The sequence below is a fragment of the Morone saxatilis genome, unplaced genomic scaffold (genome assembly GCF_004916995.1).
Source record: "Morone saxatilis isolate NCDOM2014 unplaced genomic scaffold, NCSU_SB_2.0 Contig10, whole genome shotgun sequence".
Taxonomy (NCBI): Eukaryota; Metazoa; Chordata; class Actinopteri; family Moronidae; genus Morone; species Morone saxatilis.
The window spans coordinates 6,856,860-6,868,462 of NW_023339652.1; positions in this window are offsets into that span (position 1 = coordinate 6,856,860).

Consider the following 11,603-nt stretch of genomic DNA (forward strand, 5'->3'; position numbering starts at 1 on the left):
ATGTCAAAACATTACGTGATAAGAGAAGATTGCTGACCCATACTTTGATACTCTATCAGAGTATCAGTACTCAACAGCTGATTCAACAGCTCCTTTCCCAGACTAGTAATGGAAATCCAGCATGAAATCGTAGATTGCCCCCGCACATCTTTGATAATCTCCGCCACATTCACTGACGATCCCAGAGACATCACTCTGTCCTTCTTAGAAGCCAAACCTTGAGAGGCTGGACCAGACTGGGCATTGTGCCTGCAGCTCCACTTGCCAGCGACAGTGCTCACCAATATTTCCTGGGCTATGCTGAAAATACATTAATCATTTCTCTGTACCACAGTGCAGTCATGGGATATCAGTCTTGCCAGCTGTGAAGTAATAAGATGGAGAACAGGAAGAGTTTACATCATGGCTATAGCCATGTAGTGTGCAATTGTGCCACCCACAATGGCATTTTATTACCAAACAGGGAAGGCACAGCTTGCCTTTTTAATTTGCTGATCAGACAGGCCAAGAAACAGTCTTTACACTTCAGTTTTGCACAGGTTATGCAAATGAGATGTAATGTATTAAGTAGTGATGCTGGTATACATATTTGGGCAGAGCCAGGCCAGCTGTTTTCAGTCTTTTTGCTAAGACACTGTACTGTACAGACATTAGAATGGAATTCTCATCTTGGCAAGAAAATGAACAAGCTTACTTCTCAAAATGTAAAACTATAAACTAGACAGTTCTTGGCCTTGTAACCACAGGTTGTTTCCGGTGACACTAGCGCATGTCATTAAAAAGCATCTTGCTGGCTTGTTTTGCTGCACTGCTTACCAACCTTAACAGTAGATGTCTAAATATAGCACCTGTTGGCACAGTCTTCATTCAGCAAAACATATCTTGCTTACTTTAATCACACTTGCTGATGAGAAGGAGAACCTTTCTTTTCCCATAATGAGCAGGTGAAAGGACCCCAGAGTCCCATAAGGATGAATAAGTTCACCCTGATGGGTTGTGCACATGCTTGCAATTTCTCAGAGCACTAAGGCACTAGACAAGTTGCCCTTAGAGTCCCATATAACAGGGTCAAGGCAATGTGAAATCAAACCCTCTTTTTATTGAATGTATAGCTTGTTCTGGTGGTATCCCCGTTCATCATATTTGAGATCTAATCACCCTGCAAATTATCCGCCTGTGAGGTAGGCTTTATTTCTTATCAGCGGATAATAAAAGTTCTTGTTGACAGCATAGCACATACATCTGGCTTCCGACCAGGTCCTGTGGCTTCTGTTATTTGAAAAAAAAAAAATTACCTTGTAGTGATGGATGAACCTGCCTCGCTGCTTCTTGTCGTGTTTTACAGTTCACCCGATGCCTTCCTTGTATGTTCAAGTTCAATGTGGTTTCTAAAAGTACAGCTGAAGCACCTAAAATGCTAATGTGTTTTTTGATTGGCAGCCACTGACTGACACTAATGCCACCGTTTCCAACACTTACGTCACCATAGCTAATTGATTAGATTAGCTTTGGACACTGATATACAGTAGCTTAAAACATGCTTCCTGACATTTTGTGCCCCCCAAAGTAGTTTGAGTAATCTGTTCATGAAGTACAGGTGAATGTAGGTTAAATATTATATTTCTTTATTGACTTGTGTAGCAAAATACTGTATGTACAAACGTTTTCACTCAGTATTAATTTTGGTCATTTTTGGGTCAGAAGCTACGTGTGCAGTTTGTTTACCACTGCTGTTGGCAGGGCACTGGAGCACAGCTGACCTTAACATTAACCCCAACTTGTGCTCAGAGGAGTTGTGACTTTTTTAGTTGGTTAGCATCCTCTTTTCTTTGTCCCTCTCTCTCTTTCTAGTTTCCTTTTTGCCTGCTCCCCCAACAGTGTGCTGACATTTTAGCATTAGTGGTTCTGTCAGAGTGTGAAAGAATCAGCCCGTACTGCCCCCTCCCCTTTAGCGCCCCAGGATAGCAGACTGTCTGATTGGTATGTGTGTTTTGTGTATTCTCTGCACAAAGTGATGTTGTTTTTCAGTCAATACTGCAGCCTACTGTGTATCATTGGGAATAAAAGCACCTCATAGCCTTTCAGCCCCTCTAAATCCACCCAAGATGATTTTATAACAGAGTGTCAAAGTTCAAAACATACAATATTCTCACTCAATCCCTCCATAAAATCACTGTCCTGTTCAATCACATCACTTTGCAGACGTTCATACTCTGTCACTTAGCCTCGTCCTAAATTCATGAGCCAGACCATGGACCGAGACCTTGTGGGTCATATGCAGAACACAGAAAGCTGGCTGTGCTTAAAGCATGAAGCCTTCATTATATGGTGCCAATATGGTACAAATTGAGTTTAAACTCTGAGTACCCAGATGGACTACCTGAGGGCATAAAGGGACACATTTGTGTAATCTCACAGTGCACCAGATAAAGGTGTGTGTGTGTGTGTGTGTGTATGCGTGCACATTTTCATTTTAGATTATCAGAGGGTATTGTGCTTATGTCAGGTATGATAGAATTAATGTGTTTTTATTTGAGTGTTAGATAGGGAAGAGTATAATGTGTTTGGGCACGTGGCCTGGGCTGCCTGTTGTGCTTAGTGTCAGGATACAGTGTAACTGCACAGAGAAGGCTGGCATGGCTGGGCATGCCCCTTGCACCCCCACAGGGGTTTTGGAAAGTGCACATCTCACCAAAATGTCACTTTCACTACAGTGAGCCACCCTAAACACAACCAAGTGCTCTTTCTCTTTCTCCCTCTCCTCCCTCTCTTTTGTCCTCTTTCACTCATTCTCTCTTACTTAATAACAAACTCACCTGAATCATCCTCTTGAAGAAATGAGGCGAATGTAAATGCCAAACAAACTCTCTCATGTTCAGTAATAAACTGCTTCCTGTGCGCTAAATGCAGACTGCGTGTGCAGCATGTATGCAGATGCATTAGTCACAACTGTTACAGAAAATATGTCGACTTGAGAGGATGATTTTTGTGCATGAGTGGAGTTCAGTAATCTCCTTGTATGTTAATGATGAGAAGAGGCATATATTGCCTCAATTCAACATCTCAAATGCTATATGCGTAGTTATGCAATTATGATAATAAGCATTTTACAAGCTGCAAAAAGGCGCCAGGGGCCAAATGGGGAGATGAGGGAAAAAGTTACTTAGGCCCTGAAAATAATTTGACGGTAGTTATTACAGGCTTATTGCTGTGGATGACATCTATTTCTCTGGTTTCTGACAGCACATCATCCTGACTTTCCTATAATAGCTTTGGTTGGCAGATCAGCACTGGTGAGAATAAATTAGAAATGATTCCTAGAGCGCAGCATTAGGAGCTTTTTTTAAATAGTGGCACTTTTATGAAAAAAAAGGACCATGTAATCATTCAGGCTAGACTTTGATTAAGCGGTAAAGTGAGCTGGTGAAAGTGTGGATTTCATGGTGACAGAGCTTATTTGGTTTTGACAGTTCATCCTCCATGTCTTTCCCTAATTCCAACCTTCCCTCATCCGTCCTGTAACGGCAGACCCCTTTCATGTTAGTTCCTATTCTTCGTCTCTGTGCTTATGTCATTTCTTCCTGTCCTCATGCTGTTATCACATGTACTCATTTGTACTTTGCTTTATGCTGTCTTTTTTACTTTAACATTACAATAGCTATCACAGAAGGTCCTGGTTTATTCCTGTGATACCTTCATGCCTTTGCAAAGTCCTGACTGCCGTTGCTATTATTTGTTATTATAGGTTTGCTTCAGTACTCCATGAATGCCACTGCACCGTGGTCATGGCATTCAGAGACATGCTGTGCTTTCTATGTTCAGTACAATACTATGTATGAATAGAAGTCTCCTTCTTTAAATTGCTCTTAAATGTTCAGATTACAGTTCAACAAGTGATTGGAGGTAATTTATGTATGACGTTGAGGTTTAATAAATACGACATTTAGTTAAGATTTGCCAGTGAGCAAGATTGAAACTTGGTCAGAAACTTTTTAATAAACATATGAAATTTATGGACAGCCTTTTCTATCCCAACTGAAAATTACAGAAAGAATTCCAAGAAAATACCAGTATTCAGAGTCTCACAGGATCAGAGTCTTCTGACGTGGTCGAGGATCGGGAGATATTGAGTCGTTAAACACCAAAGTTCTTCCTTTCCTTATTGAAGAGCAGAGGCGTGTGATGGTGAGGCAGTGCCTCCTGTAGCTTGCAGTAACTGTTCCCAGTAGATTCACCAAACTGTGGCATAGTGTGAAGTGTGTTCAAGGGCATATTGGCTGCTGTCAGAGTGCTTAACATTTTCTACCAGCCTCGGCTCAAAGCGTGCGTGTGAAATGATAATCTTTGCTCGAAGTGATTGATCTCTCGTTTTTAAATTCAAATTGGCCCCCAGTGTTGCCTTAAAGTGTTACTATCTCCTCTTTCCATGTGTGTATCTTGCTGTCCGTGTACAGTTTATATGGCTTTTTATCCTGTATTTGTGTATGTGTCAGTGAAGCCATTAATCTATGGGGACGTGTTTGACTTTTCTAAGAGTGTTTGGTAGAGGTCGAACTTTAAGAATTTGTACTCATCGAACTGGAAATTCTGTGTGCGTGCGCGTGTGTGTGACCTGTTAGCACAAATCCCCGCACTTGACTGTGTTTGATCTTTTATCTCCAAAACACAAAGATTGAATAGCACTGTACGTGCGGACTATGAAGTGATTAGCTTGGAGCTCAGAACATATTGATCAAGATTATATTTGGAGTGCAGGTCTGCGAGACACTGGCGAAGCACATTCATCAGTTACGGGGGACGCATTTAAATTGTAATTACTCAACAATGTCAACTCCTATTCCACCACTTAACTCTGTTCCCTCCCTTCCACACCTGCTTTTACACACTCTTATCCATATTTATGATTAAAGATAGAGTTGCACTTGTCCTTCCTGGAGAAAAAAGAAATACACAGATGTGTTAGGGCTATGACAGAGACACAAACATTCAAAATTAAACACCCACTGTAGAACACACACTTAAAAATAAAGATAGTCCCAACCACACACACACAAACACACAGACTACATGCATTAGCATTTCAAACAGCAGCATGCAGTCTAAATGGCTCATACATAATATCGGACATACATTAAAACACACTCACAATTACTGCCACTGTGTCTCCACACATTTGCCGCCCCATGGATTAAATCCAATTTATGCATATTTAACTGCTGTAGGATTAGAATTCACTCTTGTCCAATTACTCTTTTCCCAGTTCCATTTGCCTTGTTGCTCTCTCCCCCTCTCTTCATCCTCTTTTTATCTTTTTTTTTTACATTTCTCTTTTTTTTTTAATTCTTCCCTCTTTTGCATTTGCCAGGTTACAGAGTGGTAATTAAATGAATTGGAGGATAGAGAGTAATCGCATCTGTCTCTAAGCTGTGTGATCAACGCTTCTCCCGATGATGCCACAACCAAAATCAAAGGGAAAATTTCCACTACTTCTGTCTCCTCTGTTTGTCCTTCCCTTTTTTCCCCACCTCGCTAATGATCAATATTTCCTAATGTTTTAGACTCGCCTAAGTCTCACTTATCTCTTTTCTATTAATATGCAAACACAATTACACACACAAGTAGGGCCGTAGTAAGAGAGGAGACAGTTAATTTTCCTCTAGCCGCAGGCAAGCATCTGGAAACAGCTTAGAGAGACATGTAGTGAGAAAGAGAAAAAAGAGACAGAGAGAGAGAACGAGAGGAAGTTCGAAGGGGTAGAGATGGTGAGAGAAAACAGCTGGTGAGGTCTAGCAGTGCTGTGTTTGCAGAAACGTAGGCAGCTGGTGACCCAGAAACATCCTCTCCTCTTCCCAACACCCAAGCATTGCAGCAATCACTGCAGTGAGAAAGGGAGAGAGTCAGTACGCATTCAGCCACTGCTCATAATACAGTGGTTAATTACCATAGTGAAAAACAGATCACAAACAGAAAAAGAAGCCAAAGAATAGAAAGTTGAATTTGTACTTTGCTTATGCAACTTCTTACTTCTGTTCCAGCATCCACGATATTCTACACCAAGTGAGACTACTAAAAAAGCTACTGTCGGCTGTGCAGTCTAGGCACGTGTGGAGTGTAGCCCCTTGAGTTGTTTATCTATTGTCGTACTTTATTTATGCATGTGTTTTATATAAAAAAGCTTCACGTTTCTTTTCTTTTTAATATGCTGCTTAATTGGAAAAAAGTAAACTGGAGGATAAATGGTACGTCTGAGCCTGTGAGGGATTTATGTTCAGCATTAGAATATTATACACCAAGATTATTAACTTTGCTACTTCTGCTTTATCTCATTTAAAGGAGCTATAGGTGATAACTGACCACCTGTCGAATTCCTACTGAAACCGAAGTGGGGCCAGTATATCACCAGAAAGTTGGGGTGTCCAATGTGCAAGCATTTATATTTTTGGTTTCACTTCACATTTTCGTTTGGTATAATTCTGCATTAGAGAGGACTCCGGTTATGTTATTAGTACACATTTGGATGATAATATTGGCCAGAGTACAGGAAATAATTACTTGCCTGATTGATAGGCCCAAAACAACATTAGCTGAAGCTTTTGGTTACTTGAATAATCAACACAAATGAAGAGGCTAAGTGGTTAATTTGGAGCTGAATTGCATGATTTAATAAGGTTTTCATAGATCCCCTATGGATTTGCTTACAGTCTAGCACTGTAATGAATAATGCTTTGCAATCTTTCCCTGTTTAGTCACAGTCAGATATCATAGCGATTGAGTCCGATGTGAGTATTATCTGCAGAGTTGTATTCCTTTTCTTATTAATGAAGTCTACCCAAATATTCTGTCAAGCTTTATGAATCTTAAGAGAAACTTTGATTCATTTTCTATGAAAGCACACATTCCATTTAGCAATTAGGTTGCTTTGATGGGAATGCTGGCGGGGATGCCTGCACATATAAAAAGCTTCATGAATGTGGTTGAGAGGTGAGTATCACGATGACGGACCTGACATTAAAAGCTATAGGCGCAATAAGTGAGAAAATTCAATAGAGATATTTATTTGTAATGAATAGCAGAAATTCACATTCACATCGATTTATATGCACACAGCCACTAGTGTATCCATTACCATGGTAACATAGTGTTGCTCTCTCCAGAAGTGATTTGCAAATGTCCTCTCTCTTTTCCCCTTTTCTTCTTCATCCATGTCTTCCTCTGACACTGTTATTCTTATAGCATTTCCCTCCTCACTCTCTCAATCCACATCTTTAGCCAGCGTTGCGGCAGTAGTTAAGGAGTTAGAAATACTGAGATATGCTGGTTAATAATGAAAAGGCTGATAGGTGGGATTAAATTATTATGCAAATAAAAGAAGAAGGTGCATATACTTTATATACCTGCCTGTGTCTTTGCCTGCACTACTGGCTCCTATTCCACACCTTTTCTGGTTAATTCTCCTATTTCTTTGTGCCCTTTTCTCTCCGCTCTGTCACTTCTTCTTAGAAGCTTTCATCTTGATGTCTTGCTCTGCATTGACCCTGCTTCTTTGCTTCTCTTCTCCAAACTTTTTTTTTCACTTTTTTTATCTTATTTTTTAGAAATCTCCCCTTACATTTTTTGCTCTCCCAGCATCTTTTGTCTATGGGCAGTATCTCTCCTATACATACAGAAGTATCTTTCTCTGTTATTCTTTTTTGTATGCTCTTCTTTTCTCACTCCCTCTGTGTAGGAGGAGCACACTCTTTTTTTTTTCAGCTGAAGTCCTTATCAAGCGTGACTCACAATTCAACTATTTCTACAGTGGAGCTCGTCCTCTAGAGTCTTGCTTTTTTTTCTCTGTCTTCTTACATACTTTATCTCTTTTCAGCATTTCCTCCAATTTTCTTTCCCTGGCTTTTTATTCTACCTAATCTTACCTCTTTTATTATCTCTCCGTATTGCATACTCTCTCTCTCTCTTCGAACTTCCTCTCCCTCGCTCTTTCTCACACCACCGTCCCTTTCTACTCTCCCCCTCCAGTTCTGTAAACATAAACATTTTGGGTGTCTGCCATCGGAGATATCCAGCCTGAGTCTGTCACCAGAATCATTTCAATGCTAATTTCTCTGGCATCTGTGATAAATAAATTCACTCTGACAAACACACAGTCATCAGCTTCAGAGGATTGGACCCGTTCGTTTTTTATCCTTGCCTCTCTGACTCTCTCTCTCTCTTTTCCCAGAGCTGGGCCATCAGGATCTGAAGCCAGCCGCTTTCAATAAACACACATGGACACGTGTACACACAAACCCAGTCGCACACACATATTTACTCTCGGCAGAGCAAACATGCAAATAGTGTATGCATACGCAACACAGAATACTGTACACAAAACAAAATTGTACAACAAAACTGTAGCGTGCACACTAACACACACACACACACACGTGCAAACAGACTCTTGCATTAAAACAGACCCTGCTGCAGATGTATAGGACAAATACTTGTGCATACACATCCAGACTGCGCAGGCAGTTGCACATGTTTGCTCGTATTTTCACATTCAGTACGACTTGTTTTGTTATATCTGTGCACATGCCACCTCTATTTATATTTATTGTAATTCCTAACCCATATTCCTCAGTTAAAAAAAGGGCTATGCAGAATGATGGATTCATTCAGACAAACACAACCCTTTCTGTGCATACCTGAATAAAAGACCAGAGACGGAGGATGTTGGACAGAGAACAGTTACATCTTTAATGTCTCTGTGCTCGGTACAGAGTAGAGGGATTCCAGGGAAAGCCTCCGCAATGCAGTGTTGTAGTGGGGAGTGAGCCCCCATAGCCCTCAGATACAAGCTCATATAGATTCAAATAAAACACAGTTATGTATTCCTGCTGCATTCGCAAAGCACTTCTTGTATCACAGAAATACACGACACATGCACTTGAAAGAGAGCCTATCATATTATGATTAGACACTCCCAGTCGTAAATAAAAAACCAAAGATGTTGTGAGACGCTCACTCAGCAGTATGTACACTATATAATTTGTATGCACTGTTGTTTTACATATTAATAGGTACTCTTCAGTATCTATCAGTATGTAAATCAAAATTTGCTGCTTTTATTTACCAGTGTCAGCACTGACAACACATTTGCTTAAGTACAAATTCTACAACATATGGTGGATCATGGTTGTTTATGCATTGGCCAACTCCTCTCAGTGCTCATCCACTTGTGAAATCCGGGGATAATATGCGACGACAAAGCAAGGAAAACACCAAAGAAGCACCTTGTGAAGAACAAAGCTGGGACTGATGATTGGTTGTAGTATTGCTTATATAATTCAATGCCTGTAAATGACTGCACATATTTATGTGCTGTTGTTGTGTACTAAAATGCTACAATCGTACTGATTTTGTATGTAGCTGTGTGACTGTAGCACTACTAATCTTTGTTGCTTTTTTTGGATGCACTTTAGTGAAAGTACTGCCATCTATATTGTGTCTTGTCATTCCAAGAACATTAATTTGAAATGAAGTGGAATTGACACCTGAAGGAACGATGACAGCGGGAATACACAGACATGCACACACACACAAACAATATGATGTCTAGGAACATGGTACAACTCCACTTCAGGCGTGCACATGCACTTGGCATACACATACGTACATACACACACACACGCACACAGTCTCTTTCTTTTCCTATCACTTTCCCTCAGCTTCAGCATGCACGCATACACACACACATACTTTCCCTCACACTCCTTCATACAGTAGTGTTTATCTACCTTTTCCTCTCAGCTGTCTCTCTCTCTCCCCTCCTCTGCCTCTTACACTATGCCTCTAAGACCTTTGTCTTCCCTGTCTCATTCTTTTCCCATCATTACTCTCCCTCTCTATACTTTTTGCCATCATTTTTTTTGAGCTCTCTTGTCTCTCTCCTCGCTTCCGTTCTCTCTCTCCTCCCCGGAGGGTCTGTCTCCACCACTGGGATCAGGGGCCAGGCACTCAATATCTCCCACCTTGTCATGCCGCGAGGAGGCCACCACCCTGGCTTTGTTGTGTTGACACATTGATCCTCTCTACCATGCCACATAGAATGGGGAGTGTGTGAAAAGCAGACGTGTGTGTGTTTTGTTTGTTTGTGTGTGTGTGTGTGTGTGAGAGTGTGTGTTCGCGTGCATGTGTGTACCAGCATGTGTACATACATACACAAATCAATGGTGTTTGTTGTTTGATGAGCCTGTGTCTGTGTTGTTCGATGTGAAGTACTGTATGTGTGAATTCTTTTTTTTGTCATCCCTGTGAGAACCGGTTTGAACTTTAGTCATAAGCACTCTGGGTTTTTTTCAAGCCCTCCTAACGATAAAGGACTGAAATCTGTAATATTTTTAGCCATGTAAGTGGCTCTAGGGATGACAATGTCAGTCAGTTGATCAGTTGGTCCACTGCTGTGATCCAGACTGAAATATCTCAACAACTATAGAACTAATTCCTGGATTGCCATGAAACTCTGTACAGAAATTTATGAACTCCACAGGATTAACTTTCTAGCTTTGGTGATCCCCTGACTTCCCATCTTACACTATTATCAGCTCAAAAAGATGCATTTTACCACCTTGTTTTATGATCAACCTGATAAACTAATGAAATTCCTATCTGCCTCAGATTTAGTTTGTGTTTAGTACTTATTAGCAGATGTTTCCTGAAAGCCAGTCTTAGTGGAACCTTAGACTACCTTAATCTCAACAAGAGCAATGTATTATTGGTGCAACAAACAGCATAACGGCCAGAAAAAAAGCTCAGTTATAATCCAAATGAACAGTTTAAACAATTTAATAGATATAATAATGTAGGGGCGCCCAGATTGCTCATCTTGTAAAGCTGGCACCCCATGTTCCAAGGTTGAGTCCTTGCTGCAGCGACCCAGGGTTCAAGTCCAACCTGTGGCCTGACCTGTGCTGTGTGTCATCCCCTCTCCCTCTCCCCCTTTCATGTCAATCTTCAGCTGTCACTATCCATTAAAGAGAGCACACAGCCAGTCTATCCAAACTTGGATTACCCAATTGGTGTTCACAATTCGGGCTTCCTATCAGCCCTAAAACACTGAGCCAAAAGTTGACCATCAGGTGCTTTTGGACTGTACCACCTGTCTGTACCAGAAAATCTGTGAAATCTGTGTTAGCTATAGCTATTTTCTTGCCACTGAAAAGATGTGATATGATGCAAAGCAACGTAAAGCAACACAAGGCAGTATTTTTCAGCTCTAGTTTTTTCAAGTCAGCTTGGTGTGTAAACATCCCAGGTCGTGACTGGATTTTGTAATTTCGATTGGTTCATTCACACTGTCTCAACTTTTCAAACTGCTGTGAATGTACAGAGAAACCAAATCATACAGTCATATAACAGACTAGAAGATTTAGCTATAAAAATACGAGACATACAATTATAACCTCAAAATGTATATTATTACAATTAACTATTAACTTACTAAAGGCATCACAATTTGTTTTAATATAGTAGAAAATATACCTCTACTAACTGTAGTTTGATTATCTGGAATCTGGAACGTTAAAGAATTCATCTTTAAATTTGGATTCAAATTAGAATTAGGA